The 14303-nt window shown below is 31.7% G+C and overlaps 1 long non-coding RNA gene across 1 annotated transcript; it reads right to left on the reverse strand.

The window, feature by feature from the left end:
• Positions 1 to 8110: 8110 nt before the first annotated feature.
• LOC117603353 (uncharacterized) lies at positions 8111 to 12577 on the reverse strand. The gene is made up of 3 exons (XR_004581208.2): positions 12225 to 12577; positions 11009 to 11139; positions 8111 to 8232 (listed from the first exon to the last, which is right to left on the reverse strand). It is a non-coding gene; the product is annotated as an uncharacterized LOC117603353 (long non-coding RNA).
• Between the last annotated feature and the right edge of the window lie 1726 nt (positions 12578 to 14303).

Raw genomic sequence — 14303 nt, forward strand, 5'->3', positions numbered from 1 at the left:
CACTTGACTTTTTTCGAGTTGCATAATGAATACATACATGAAAGCGCGTATCGTGCCGCATGCTACCAATAACCTGGATCTATATTCGTGTTTTTAATTAAAAAAAAGGGTAATATTATACTTTTTGGTCGGTATCTCCTTTTTTCTTTTGAACATCAATATATTGGAAACAGTTATTAAAAAAGATAAAATATAATTCTAAAAAAGTGTCGCAAACAATTCTAAGTACTTTTAATTGCATGTTAAAATTAACTCAAATCCTGACCAATAATTTAAGTTGAATTTCATTATTTTTATTTAGAAATGCGTTTAGTGTGGAAACAAATGACAGTACCGATATTTAACGAAGTAAACAATTGAAAGTATTTCTTATTTTACACTATAACTAAATCTTAACTAATCTAACTAAAAATTAACTAATTGATAAATTACCAAGCACAAGCAATGAAGTAGATATTGATAACGGCCTAAATGATTATTAAGTCCCATTTTTTACTTATTTTCTATTTGTTATTTTTTGGTACTTGGATTATGTTATATTATTAAGCAAAATTTTAACACAAGGAAAGTTCTTGAAATTTTGGAAGTACTGAAGTATTGATAAATTACGGTTTTGACTATTAATAATAATGTATACGATTAACGTTAACTATAATACATTCCCCTTTAATTTTTTTGTTTAGAAAAGGGTGATACAATTTTTTAATTCTTTCATAAATACACTTTAAATTCCTTTCTTCTGTGAAAAAATGAAAGAAATTTGAGTTAAAATCAGCAGTTCTATTTTAGACTTCACTGAAAATGCTGATAAAACTTGAAACAAATATACACGTCCATATTAATCTTCTGTGATATGAAAGTAAGCTGCTAGTTTTAATATTATTTTCGTTTCATTATTATACAAGTATCCATTGTTGTTGTTATTTCAAATTATTAGTAAATTATTATTTAATCTAACATTATTATATTTAATGTTACTTTATCATTGAAAATATGATTTTCGTCGTAATGATAAAAAAGTTGTATTTCCTGTACAGCATTATCGTTAATTATCAATATGTATCAATTTGATAAGGCAACTAACTCTAGAATTTCTTATATTCATACTCAGATTTATATCTAATCTTTCCATTATAATAAATGTAAAGAAGCGATTAAAACAATATCGCTAAATTAATGATTCTTATTACTAATTCCATGTAATTATTGCTAAAGTATTATAATGAAAAATTCGTTTGCATTGTCTCCAAAGTTTAAGAAATCATAACTTATAATACGATATGAAATTAAATTCAACAATTAATTCAAAATAAAAACTTAAAGAGTATTAGAACCGAAAATATCAGAATCCTGTACAAGCATGAGTAAGAACGTAAGCAACACAGAAAAATACAAATAGTCACGAAGAACACAATACAAAAAATAAAACTAAACATAAAGGTAATACTGAGAGAATTAAAACTAAACATATACTCAATTTTCAAAAATTTTAAATTAAGCACATTTTTTAAATTTATCTTAATCAGTTATTTGTTGCTTTTAATGTTTACAACTTTTTGCGCAAAATTTACATATTTTTGATGCAATTATTTAATTACGTGTCGTAACAAAAATTACATTTAGTACTATTTCATATAAGATTCGACTCCAATTAATCAGGATGAGATCATGATTTATATTTTCTTATAAAAGTAAATGTGTACTTTCTTTCTTATTTTGGTAAATAAAACTTAAAATATTGTTTGTGAAGTATTCACCAAAAAGACTATCTGATGAACTAGATTTGAAGCTAGAAGTTATAAATTATTGTAACTTATACAGGTGTGATAAATACTTCAGACCAGTTGATTGCAACATACAGCTGTTGTTGACAGATAAATCGTTGGACTATGAAATTACATATTTTATGCATTTTCGCATTTACATTTATTATATAGAATTTAGAACAACGAAAAAACGTAAACAACGCGTGTTATGAGGAAAGTTGGTAAATTATTACGTAATAAAATTATGATTTATAATAAAACGTCAATAAAAATTAATTCGTCAAAAAAGACCAGTGGCACGAACAGTAGAAACAATTGTGGATAAATTTTAAATAATTGCAATTACCTACCAAAAAATCAAAATTCAACGTAAAATATAAAATTAGATCATAAATATTATAAAATATAACATGAAAATATAATTATTAAAAACATTAGAAAAACAATGTTGGTTACAATGTATGGCACTTATTCCGAAAAAAGTGTTTTTCTCCGAAAGAAATGTAAAATTAATTCACCGACTTAATTACAAAGGAGAAATATAATTATCTGACAAATTAATGCGATTATAATAATTGAAAAATAAATATTAAGAAATCTGACTGTACTGTCCACCCCTCTGTAGTTAAACAGAAATTTTATATTCATAATAAATGCATACTGGAAGTATAGCTTATACTTTTCAAATCCTGTTATAATTTAGTTAATTAATGTATTTGTTTTATTTAATTTTAGGATCGACTCCAATGGCTCCCAATGCCTTGAACGTAACATTTTATTTAGCCCACGCAAGAAATTAAAGTATCGCGCTCTAGATCTATTCTACGTTTCGATTATTTATGCAAACGAACCAGAAATTGACGTAAACGTTACCTATTCGCATACTCGTCATATAGTATCCGTTACATAGTACCTACGCCGCTGATAAGGCACTCTTTCGACACTTACTCCTTTTCAAGGTGACGCCCATTCACAGGTACGTCCTTTATCTTCTCGGATCCACGCGCAATCATTCGTATATAATAGCGGTTCTCAACCAGCGGTACGTAAAGGCGGTTGAATACAGTATTGCCTCAAAATAGGCAAGTGGTCTCTGCCTCGAAATAAGCAACTCGCTATCCCCTCTTCTTTGTTTCAAGTGGCCCGAAAAGTGAAAGGTCCAAGAAATGAGTGAGAGGTCCGTTTGCCGCTACCTCGGATCTCTCACTCGTTTCTACGAGTGACGTATCTTGACGATCTCTCATTCGTCGAGCCGAATAGCATTCCTGCTTCGTAATAAGCAACTGTTCGGTCCCGAGCTGTAGTACAATATCAGTCATAGTGTCCGTTCGTCTAGTGCAGGCCTGTCCAAGTAGGGGAATCCACTCCTGGAACACATGTTTTGGGTCCCCTTCCAACGCTGCTCCTTCAAGTAAGATGGAACGATTCCGACTACCGTCTCTCCGTCTTTCCTAGCGGCGGTACTGTCTCCTCGGAGAGATGGAGCTTGAAGGAGCAGCGTTGGAAGGGGACCCAAAACATGTGTTCCAGGAGTAAATTCCCCTACTTGGACAGGCCTGGTCTAGTGTATTTTGTAATTTCAAATAAATTATTGAAATTCTAAATTATTGAATATTCTAAAGCTTTTATCAGATGATTATGTTAATTATTTTAACGCTTTTATTAAATAATTAGATTTATGATATTTGCTTATAAATTTGGACTCCAAAGTCAATGCTTTTTCACTAGACGAACGGACACTATGATTGATATTGTACACTTGCGGTCAAATAAAACTTCCCTAGAAAAAATGGTGAAGCCCCCTCTTCCTCACGTAGACCCTCGGACAGTGATGTTAGATGGGACTTATTTTTTCGCGCATGCGCGTAGAATCTAGCATCGGATAAAATAAGGTCCTATAATGCCCTCGCGTTTAATCATTTATAAATTATTTAAAAATTTTGAACTAGTTTATTAAAATTGAATAATGAATAAATATAGTAAGATTATATAATATATATTGTATATCATATAACATTCAAATTATGAGTTTAACTTAATTTATATAATTTTAAATTAAACTACCCGAACTCCTTGTTTTTTAATAGCTCGATTAGTGACATTTGGTTCTACATTACTAAGGGTGACACGTATTTTAGGTAAAGACTTTTTTGAAATTTAGGCTACAGCTAGGATGGCAGTATCTTCTAAGATAAAGGTAAAAGTACAAGAAAGGCCATACATTGACAGGATTGTATAATTTTTTCTATTGGTATTTCAACATTCGTTTTGGCTAAAATACACGTTTAGTATGACTCTACAATGTTAGAGTCTACATGCTCTAAAAATTTGAAGTTGATAGCTGCAGTAGATTCTGAGAAAAAGGAAGAGAAAATAATAGGTGTACCTTTCTTGGTCTGTTTTTGAAACACTTCAAAGATACTGGGCGAAAAGGTGCTTATAAAAGTATAGTGTCATGCAAGATACACATGTTATAAGATCTTTTTACTGCTTATCAAGATCGACGGATCTTAAATAATAACATGACTAAGCTACATGCTATTCTAATTATACATTTCTTAATAAATGAAGTTCGCAAATAAAAAAAGAATTATCGTTTTTCAATAATCAGCAAACAAATATGTAACAAATTCATAAATTATAAATTATGATTATTAATTATTTACTGGACTAAAATTATGGAAAGCACGCAATTATGTATGTCAAAAATAAGAACATTTGTCAAAATAATCTTATCAAAAATCTATTGAAAATTTTATATCAATGGACTCTCCTTATCAACGATCAATGAAGATATCTTTGTTTTTATAGTTTATGATATTTCGAAACATTTAATCTATGATAAACTTGTTTATTTACTTGTTTATACAAACGGAGGTAGCCTTCAAATTATATGACACAAATATGAAAAGAAAAAACAACTTCTTGTTTTCTGCAATAAGTTGAGATATTTATTACTTTCTTTTCCTGTTTGATACATTGTTAAATTTCTTCGAAAAATGTATGCAGTAAAATCGTGCCATTAATTTTATAGTAATATAATTAACAAGTGATCTGTACGAAACTACAATTTACTATTTCATTAATTTATGATTTATGAATAAACAAAAAGCGTATCTTTTATTAAACGTTGCAATTTTAATTGTAACTCATCACACTGTCGTGATAAGCGGTGAAATTACTTATATTTATTAATTACAATAAAATGAAGAAGTAAATTTAACGATCAAAAATAATTTAAAAGCAAAATAATAATGCTAATAATTATTGATATCTTATCTTTATATTATACTATACATTGATAAAAATAAAATATAAACGGTAAATGTTAAAATTATTTTAATGGTAATTGAACTTCTATGTTTTCAGCTGCAGTACAAATGTATTAATAATAAAATATTGCATTTGGAAATCAATTTTTATAAATTCATAATGAATTTGTAATACATATACATGTGCATACTAACAAGGGACATTACCCAATTGACACACACCGATTTTGATGCTCTTTGAGTATGGTATAGAACTCAAAAAAATATTTGACACGTATTTTTTTTTATCGGCCATCGTCCATGCTGAAGGGGTGAAAATAGCCCCCAAAGTTGGGGTTGCACAACATATTTTCTTGAATATCTCAGGAACTATTAGGTGTAGGCAAAAAATTCAAAATGGAATTTGTGTGTTTTTGAACCGCAAATTTTTCTACATAGCCATCTTTTTGATAAATTTATTTGTTTAAAAAATATATTGAAAAATAATCTATTTTTGTCATTTTTTCACCCCTTCAGCATGGACGATTGCCAATAAAAAAAAATACGTGTCAAATATTTTTTTGTGTGTCGATTGGGTAATGTCCCTTGGAAGCTTTGTTTGAGTCCAATAATTAATTTCAAAAACAAACTAATTCCTTAAAATTACAACTAATGTGTTGCTCCACTAGATTAATTACCCCCAATGTATTACATGATTATAGCGAGCGAATTATAAGTTGCTTGCATCATTTATCCACATAACCAACATGAGATAAAATGGCAGGGATAAGATAATGCATTCGCCATTAAATAAAAGTTTATGTTAATTATCAATATTATAATGTGTGCAGGATGTAGTGAAACACATGCTGATTTAAGGGATTGGATCCAGTGTTTTAAATGGTTGAAATAATGGCATGAATTTTGTACTATAGTCCCTGGCCATCGAATTAGGACTACGTACGAAAATTTCACTTTTATGGCTATAATAGTATGTCATATATGGAAAATTGTCTTAGGTCATTCAAATTATTACTAAATACATTCATAACCAGGTATACATAGCAATAGATCTGTTACTATTGTGATGAAAATAAAATTATGTGGGCGATAAGCGATTAAGGGCCGTGCGAGTGTTTGTCTGGAGCCTACTTAAAAGACTTGTTTACAACTCTCCAAGCACCACATTATTTGAGTTGAAGACAAAAATTACAGATATTTGAGAAAATAACGAAGATATAAAAAGTATATAATAAAGCTGTTATCAAAGCAAAGGGTGGAAATACGAGATATTAACATGTGTTAATAGCGTTATGTATAGTAGTAGTGTATTATGTTAGTAACTAATAAATTATATCATTACAATTTGAACAGGCCTGTTAATTTTACGGAATACGTGAAAAATGCTTGAAATTTGTAATGGTCCTAATTCGATGGCCAGGGACTGTAAATAAGAAAGGGTTGTATTTATACAACGTATTCGGCTACAGGTAGCCATCTTTCCAGAGGGTAGTAGCTGGGGTGATCCTAAACAAATTTTTCTTTACCAAAATGCTCGTTAAAACTTAGTTTCTAAATTATTAACGAAAAGCACCGATCAATCCGAGCGTGTACATCGCGCGGGCTCGGCCACGGATCTGTTGACCACGAAAACCGGGTTTTATCCCTTAGACTTTAGACAGTGGACGACGAAGAGAGTCACAATTTAAAATATGTAATTTTGTATTTCATATTATTTTCATTTTCGAAATTCTACAAAGATCCTAATATTTTCTAAATTTTACAGGGATCCTAACATTTTCGAAATTTTACAAAGATCCTAATATTTTCTAAATTTTATAGAAAACCTAACATTTTCTAAATTTTACAATGATCCTAACATTTTCGAAATTTTATAGAAAACCTAATATTTTCTAAATTTTACAAAGATCCTAACATTTTCTAAATTTTACAAAGATCCTAACATTTTCTAAATTTTACAAAGATCCTAACATTTTCTAAATTTTACAAAGATCCTAACATTTTCTAAATTTTACAAAGATCCTAACATTTTCTAAATTTTACAAAGATCCTAATATTTTCTAAATTTTATAGAAAACCTAACATTTTCTAAATTTTACAATGATCCTAACATTTTCGAAATTTTATAGAAAACCTAACATTTTCGAAATTTTACAAAGATCCTAACATTTTCTAAATTTTACAAAGATCCTAACATTTTCTAAATTTTACAAAGATCCTAACATTTTCTAAATTTTACAAAGATCCTAACATTTTCTAAATTTTACAAAGATCCTAATATTTTCTAAATTTTATAGAAAACCTAACATTTTCTAAATTTTACAAAGATCCTAACATTTTCTAAATTTTACAAAGATCCTAACATTTTCTAAATTTTACAAAGATCCTAATATTTTCTAAATTTTATAGAAAACCTAACATTTTCTAAATTTTACAAAGATCCTAACATTTTCTAAATTTTACAAAGATCCTAACATTTTCTAAATTTTACAAAGATCCTAACATTTTCTAAATTTTACAAAGATCCTAACATTTTCTAAATTTTACAAAGATCCTAATATTTTCTAAATTTTATAGAAAACCTAACATTTTCTAAATTTTACAAAGATCCTAACATTTTCTAAATTTTACAAAGATCTTAACATTTTCTAAATTTTACAAAGATCCTAACATTTTCTAAATTTTACAAAGATCCTAACATTTTCTAAATTTTACAAAGATCCTAATATTTTCTAAATTTTCACAGAGATCCTAACATGTATCCAGATCTCGAGGTTTTCGATCCCGAAAGGTTTAACAAGGATGCAGAAGTTGCACGACGCCCAATGTCTTTCATGCCTTTTGGTGATGGACCAAGGAATTGCATTGTTAATTTATTAAATTAATAGCGGTGTCTACGTACAGTGCTGAGTATCCGAGCTTTTCTTACAGAAAATGATGATGTAGGAGAAGAAAAGTCCACTACTCCTCTTATTTAACCCTCGGACGGCGGACCATGAAGAGAGCCACAATTTTAATTTATATAATTTTGTATTTCATATTATTATCATTTTTTACATTTTATACGGTTTCTTTAAAATATATGAAATTACATTTCACTTTAGATTAATATCCTTGTATATGTTTTGTAAGTTTGGGTCTCGATTAATCTACTCTCCTCTGTTTAAGGGTTCCTTTTCTTGAATCCTGTGTGCCTAGAACAAAAATAGTTTGAAATTCATAATCATCGCATAAAACACTATAAGAAACGCATAATTAGAAGCACAACGTTAACTGACTGTTGGACAGTATTTTCCATGTAACTAAGCACTACCCTTGATTGAGAATTTCTGTTATAAAGCTTTATTGCAGCTTTATTTTATGTTACTTTATGTGTATAAGCGAAATGCACCCTTGAATTACAATTTTTCTCTATTTTACGTTTTCACTTCAATACGTACAAAAATTCGAATTATGTTTAATTGAATTTTTATTGTCAGCCTAATTGCAATATAAACTTTTACTGCTCTTCTGTAAGAATAAACATTTCAATGACTAAAGTTTCACGTATGTATACATCACTGTTCTTTTCGCGTTACTATCTATCTTAAAAGAAAAACGACACGTGACATGACGTACAACTTGAAACGGCAAAGATCTTTTTTTTTGTCAGAGGTGGGATACTCATATTTATATTCTCAACCGAGACATCCTGTGTGTTCAGTTGCGGATACAGACGGTTGTCGTCGAAGCCATGCAAAGGCGAGAGACGAGATGGAAAGGAACCCATTCAGTATAGTTTACATCGTGAATACGACATGCAGCGACTACAAATGACAGAACACACTGACAGCAAAGGTTTCGCTTCTTTTCCTTGTCTTTTTGTTTTTCGATTCGCACGAAGACACGTCATAAATGGTAATTGAAATTTTTCTTCGCGTCTGGAAGCTGCGGTACAAATTGCTGGGAAGGAAGCCTGATATCTCTTTCAGTAGGTAGATTTCAGTTCACTTGCTCGATTTCTTTTTCTTAATTCCTCTAGAAAGTGAACATGGTAATACTTGTTTTTGAAAGGAATGATTAAATTAAAAGGGCATGCATCATGCATCCTATTATACGTCATTGCTTGTTGATTATGTTTTATTCCTAAAATATAAATTTATTTATACCTTGTTTTAAATAACATTTAATTACTCTATTTATATTCTTTTTTAAAACAAATAATCGTTTTTTTATCATGTTTTTCTTTTTAACAAAAAGAAAAATTTTACATTACCCGTTTTAAATTTTAGAAGTTTAAAAAAATGATCAGTTGTGTAAGAAATAATATCGTTTTATCGAGCTATTAGTTTCACCTAATTATTAATAAATATTTTTGATAACATTTGGTAACATTTGAAATAATACTTAACCCTTTGACTGCAACACGCTCTAAGTGAAAACGATCATCGTTTTACCGTATAATATTTTAAAAATTAGAATTTTGCAAATTAATTAATAGTATTTCTAAAATTAAAATTTTTCTATAATACAAAAGTTGCTTGATTTAAAGGGGCACGTTATGTGACTTTATCGTCTAGACTCTAAACAATATACATGTAATTAACATCTGTATTAATTTTATGTCAAGTCTTTAGTATACATTACATTAAGAACGTTCTCAAAATAAATAATCAAAATATACTTTGCTTCTGAAATCTACCACTATACCGAATGTTCGATAACAGGAGTGATAAAATTTAAGAGATGACTCTAGGAGCCAAAATAAGATGAATATTAAGAATGACGAAATAGCGTTCGCGACTTCGTTTTTAAGTTATTAACGTTAAAAGATTCGAGTGAAGAGCGCCAGAAACCGGCAATCCGCTCAGCATCAACGACTGAACGTCGCGTCGCGTCATATTAGTAGGAGCGTGTACAGTCACAGTCAACAATCATTTCATACTAGAAGCTTAACTCGTGTTTTCCTGTTCCTCGGTGTTGCAGCATGACTCTACGGCTATACATACAGGGTGTTCGACAACAGGTGGGCAATATTTTAAGGAGTGATTCTAGGGATTAAAATAAGACGAAAATCAAGAATAACGAAATAGCGTTTACGGCTTTGTTTTCCAGTTATTAACGTTTAAAAATTCGAGTAAAAAGCACCAGAAACCTGCAATCCGCTCAGCACCGACGACCGAACGTCAGGTCAGCAGGGGTCGGTACAGTCATAACCAAGAATTGTTGAATAGTAGAAACTTACCTCATGCTATTTTGTTTCTCGGTACTGCAGCATTCGACTTCGATTTTTGGTTATGACTGTGCCGACCCCTGCTGACCTGACGTTCGGTTGTCGGTGCTGAGCGGATTGCAGGTTTCTGGCGCTTTTGAATTAAATTTTTAAACGTTAATAACTGGAAAACAAAGCCGTAAACGCTATTTCGTTATTCTTGATTTTCGTCATATTTTGATCCCTAGAATCACCCCTTAAAATATTGCCCACCTGTTGTCGAACACCCTGTATAATTAAGCGCTGACAAATCATTGCGTAGCAATCAGCATTTTTCTTTTAATCTCGGTGGAGAAAAAATGCTATAATGCACACCATGCTCACTTAAATCAACACAATACTCCAGTGGTTCTTAACAGGTGCCCCGCGGTTCATTGGTGCTCCGTGAATATGTTGTCAAGGTCGTCATTCTGAACAACTTTTTCCTATACATATAATAGTCGGACTCTTTTAGTTTTCGAAATATTTGAGAAAATAACGCGCATTATTGTCAATATTTCCAAGAGTGAATAAATCGCAACTAGGATCTCCTCTGTTGTTTTGGGGGGCTTCGCCTCCCAAATCCCTTTGGGACGGACTTTTTTAGGTACTTCGAAAACATATGTGGGGATTAATGAATGGAAATCGGAGATGGCTCCCTTATTCTAAATATTTACCAGTCACTATACTCATTCACTGCGTAATAGGTCTATAATAAGTAATGAACACAAAATAATTACGCGCTTTAGGCTGGAGTCCTGATTAGCTATCTGTACAATAGATTGAATTTTGTTTTCGGTTTATATTTCACTGCCCTCGTCACTGATCTGATTAGTTTAAATCAGGAGAGTGGTCCGTCCAGCCATGTAAGCTGCAATTTAAAATCATAAAAATTGGTTCAGTATAATCTTTGACTCCGCTTGTTACACAGGGTGTTCGACAATCGGTGGGACAAATTATAAGAAATGATTCTGGGGTCAAAATCAGACGAAAATCAAGAATGACGGAATAGCGTTCGCGGCTCTTTTTTTAGTTATAAACGTTAAAAGAATCGAACGCCTAAAACCGGCAATCTGCGTAGCACCGATGATTGAACAGCTTACCACTGAGCGATATAAGAAGGGAGCCCTTCTGAAGCGCCATCTTGGGCAGGCGTGCCCACGTAAACCGTCAATGTAATGTAATGTAACGTAATGTAATGTAATGTAATGTAAGAGCTTACCACGTGATATAACGTTCCCTTTTGTTACAATATGATATAAAGTGCTGACAACTCGTTGCTCAGTATTAAATCGTTTTTTTAATCTGGGAAGAAGTGCTATAACGCACACTGTACTCACTAAAATTAATACGAACTTGTCGACCATTATAATTCAGCTGTTATAGTCAGCGGCACGTCATGTTACAATATTGCAGCACAGAGAAACAGAGTGTTGAGCTTCTAGTACTCAATCACTGTTCGCTATGACTGCACACGCCCCTTCTGACACGACGTTCAAACTTCGATGCTGTGCGGATTGCTCGATTTAGGCGCTTTTCACGCGAATCTTTATTTATAACTATGGGATAATGCTGCGAACGCTATTTTGTCATTTTTGATTTTTGTCTTATTTTGACCCCCAGAATTGTCTCCTGAAATTTGTTCCTCCTATTATCGAACACACTGTATATTTCATCTCTACATGTACATAAAGATAAAAAGCAACGAATGTAGTTTAAAATACAATAGAACATAATGAAATAAATATAATAAAGTATGTGAAATTAAAGACCTCTTAAGGTTTCAGCGTTAGATCAGAATGTCTCTGGTGGGTGATAGACACGAAATTTGAAGGAACAGAGGAGAGAGCGTAAAGAGACCCAAATATGTATAAAGCGATATCCTCATTAGCCGTAGTTTCCGAGATGTTAATTAAAAATTTTCGGCATAATACATAAAATTCTGTTTACACATACATAACTAATATAATCGTCTCCGCTTTAGTAGCCGTCGTCGTCAAATGTTAACCAGCCGTTAACACTATAACGATATCGGCTTCCACATCTATTGGGTGCCCCATATAAATTCCATTTAAAAAAATCCATTATAACTATTTTGGCTGTACTTCCGAGAACTTGGTAAATCTGATTCGGATGAAACTCTGCAAATAGTTTCATTTTATATAACAACAGATTTGAATTTCTTCTCGATCCATTTATCATTGAAGCTGTGGTTATATCTGGGTAATCATATCGCTATTCGACAATGATAATGGCACAGTTCAAAGAATTTCAATTTTGCTTTAATTCGGCATAAAACGGCATATTCATAATTCCATCAGTATTTTATAATAATGATTAATAAGGCCTGCATATGATATTTTCAAAAACATAAATTTTAAACAATCTCTTCTCTGACGTTTACATTTTTTGAGTTGTGTCACGATCATGTCAACCGGAGATATGGCTACATTGTTACGTGAGGCGCGCGCGCGTGTGCTCGGGGCACTACCGTGTGTAAGCGTCAGCTGTTGTATGAGCGTAAAAGTATGAAATGTAGTTAACGCGCATGTGACGCCGCAAAGCCGGAAAATTTACTCTAAAAATTTCTATTGCTATTGGGTCTAAACGTTTGTGAGTTCGGAGATACAATAGTCCCATATGGGCCCTTTCATCTGATCGCTAATATAATAGGATTTATAAAGGAGGCTAACAAAAGATTATGTTAAAGAAAATTAAAATTAAGATGGATCAAAAATGGTATATTATAAAATAAAAATATTAAAATATGATGAGATACATATAATATTGAAAAGTATAAAATATATAAAATACTGAAATGTATCGAATATAGGTATAAAATATTGAAATATGATAATAGACATAAAATATTAAAATATAATGAAGTATATGTATATATACAATATATATTTTGCGATTAAATATACGAAAATGCAGATCTAGCTCGTGAACAACTTAGATTTGACACACACAATTATTGGCCGGAAATAGGTAGATAGATGTGATAAAATACAATTTAGACTTAGAAATTTCCAGCTAGAGAAGACTCTAATAATCAAAACTGACTACTGGAAATTCCTCGCCAAAGTATTCATAAAATAACCGGAAGAGTATAGGAAACGACTCACCGGATTATGTGGAAAAATTCCGTATATGAGTCCCAATTTCTATGGTTGCTATTTTCCTGTTGTCTGGTTTCTGGAGGAAGGAGAGTAGAACGCACACACCTGGAACTATTTCACTGATACACAATTTTGAACGCGCGAACTATTGCGAAGTCTGTTAAACTAAAACTACGTAATTGTATGAATTTATAAAGAAAACAAATTAAACTGAAAAATTAATAAAATGAATAAAATAATAATCAAAATAAAAGAAAATAAAATGGATACGCGAAGATAGAGTCTTTTGCCCTATTTGCTACTTTTAAACAACTTAGAACAAAACTCGTCTCTGAACCACTTCACGGACCCGCCAACACGCTGCTCGCGATTGTACGTCGAGGAGTGTCGCAATCTGTACCTCTCGGAGAAGACCAGAGCGGGCCTCATCCGAAATTGTTTACATTGCGTTGTTGTGCGAGTTATGTGACAACACGTAACCCCAGTCTTATCACCTCAGGCAGGACGTGGCACTGCAACAGACTCGAGGATCAGAATAAGACACAAGAAAAAGAGAGCTTACCATCGCCTCGACGACAATTCATTCAACGTTGAACCATCAACCTAAGCTGTCGACCTGTACGGACAAAGTAAACGTGTATAATTAAAAATATTGTATATTTACTTACCTGTGTTCCTGTCACTTAACTTGCGCCTAACGAATTAGGCGGCGGTGTCGATGCGTAAGGAGGCGGGATTCGCTAATCGATGGTGCAGTAGGGATATGTGCGCTCCTCTCTCTGTTTTAATCTTTCCCTCTCTAATTCGAGCATGTTCCTTTACCCTTCCTGCCATATTAAAGATTTCGATATTCATTAAAGCATAATACATTTTACAAAATTGTTTTGATCCTAACATTACAGGAAGAAAAATA

The sequence above is a fragment of the Osmia lignaria genome, chromosome 4, assembly GCF_051020975.1.
Source record: "Osmia lignaria lignaria isolate PbOS001 chromosome 4, iyOsmLign1, whole genome shotgun sequence".
NCBI lineage: Eukaryota > Metazoa > Arthropoda > Insecta > Hymenoptera > Megachilidae > Osmia > Osmia lignaria.